The sequence below is a fragment of the Dendroctonus ponderosae genome, unplaced genomic scaffold (assembly GCF_020466585.1).
Source record: "Dendroctonus ponderosae isolate FM_Combo_2020 unplaced genomic scaffold, Dpon_F_20191213v2 Dpon_F_20191213_5, whole genome shotgun sequence".
Taxonomy (NCBI): Eukaryota; Metazoa; Arthropoda; class Insecta; order Coleoptera; family Curculionidae; genus Dendroctonus; species Dendroctonus ponderosae.
This window is the reverse complement of record NW_026018715.1, coordinates 6292056-6293655: the sequence shown is the minus strand read 5'-3', so window position 1 is coordinate 6293655 and position 1600 is coordinate 6292056. Positions and strand designations below refer to the sequence as shown.

Genomic DNA, 1600 nt, shown 5'->3' with positions numbered 1-1600 from the left:
GCCACTAGACCATATCGGATATGAAGAGAACGGCGGGACAAACGAAATAAACAAACATATTTTGGGAACATTTTGTATCCAACACCCAGATTAACACTATATGGGAATTTCATTCTAAACGTAAGAATAGAAAAATTGTTCAAGAATAAATTAAAACAGATGTTAATTGCGTTTAGAGCCTTACAGCATTAAAGATTAATTAAATATGTAACAACAATACTTTTTAGGATATATAATGTGTCCTTTGTCAATTTATTTTTTAACGCCATTTCATTTTGGATTTTGTACATGTGCATGTATCAATTGAATGTAATTGGAAATACAGAAATAATTTTTTTTTTTAACAAGCGCCCGGGGAACAATACCTTTTTAGCCCCCCCCCCACCCTGGTGAATTTTATAGGGTGAAAAGTGGTTCAAAACGGCATTCGGTCCAAAAATGTTGTTTGTTACGAGGTTTATTTATAAGGTGAGCACAGTTTTAATCGGCAAAGTGGCAATCCTAGTACCAGACAGTAGCGTAAAGAATACCAAGTTATCCTTTAGTTTGAATACAACAATTATTTAATAACTTAGGAAAATTAACATTTAGACCGTTATAACCGTTTTATCAGCGAATAAAGTATGTATCCGGTATGGTCTAGTGGCTAGGATACCTGGCTCTCACCCAGGAGGCTCGGGTTCGATTCCCGGTACCGGAAACTTTTTGAAGCCGTTTCAAAATCGCGGTTCAAGGGATAGTATCACAATAATAATAAATTTATTATTTTTTTWAACCGCGGGAAAAGCGCGTTTAAAATTTCACGGGCACAAATCAAATTTCGTAAAGAATAAAATATTTTTGAAAACTTCAAAATAAGTTTCGGTTTCCAAAATATAAATCCTACACTTCAGAAAAAAATTGAAATAATCATCAAGAAAACTGCTTTTTACAGAACTATATCTAAAATYTCGCAATATAGTTCGGAAGAAAAGTTGGGTAAATTTCAAGTTCCTTCTCATTTCATTGTCCATTCCAGAGTAAAATTCTAAATGATTWAAGAACTTTCCAAAAAAGTTTTTAATTTTAACTGTTTWTGCAGATAAAAGGGTTATTTAGCATTTCAAAAASTCGTCGATTTAAAATCGTTTTTTACAATATAAAATGTACCTACACAAGGCGACTCAAACTTAAGTGGCATGACTTCAGCTGATCAGCTYGTACGTACAAAAATATATASTTTTTTTGAATAATAATAATGAGTTTCAAGTAATTTTTTTCAKATGTTTTTTTGTTAAGGGTCAACGTTACCTTGAAGTTTTTGTTCTATTTTTGAACGTACATGGTGCTTCCTCATAAGTTGACACACATCCTAAATCATTTGATTAAAAAAATGGTGAGTGGCAAATTTAAAATTTGTTTATTATTGCTCAGATTTTCAATATCTGAAATTCATACGAGAAATCAAAAACGTAGATGTCAAAGTTTTATCTAGTAAAATTTACTTTATACATTTGTAGACGGATCAATATGATTTAATTTCCTAATTTCAGAAGTATAAATATTGCTTAGACTTCTTTCAGCTGTTTTCTTTTTATTACGATTTAATAATAATTACAAG

At 30.9% G+C, this 1600-nt stretch overlaps 1 protein-coding gene and 1 non-coding gene across 2 annotated transcripts in view; one reads left to right on the top strand and one right to left on the bottom strand.

Moving 5' to 3' along the window:
• Positions 1-1600, bottom strand: part of LOC109539609 (polypyrimidine tract-binding protein 2) — a gene marked incomplete in the record, with an annotated part of 399312 nt that overhangs the window by 13826 nt on the left and 383886 nt on the right.
• On the top strand, positions 629-700 carry Trnae-cuc. Its single transcript has one exon. It is a non-coding gene; the product is annotated as a tRNA-Glu (tRNA).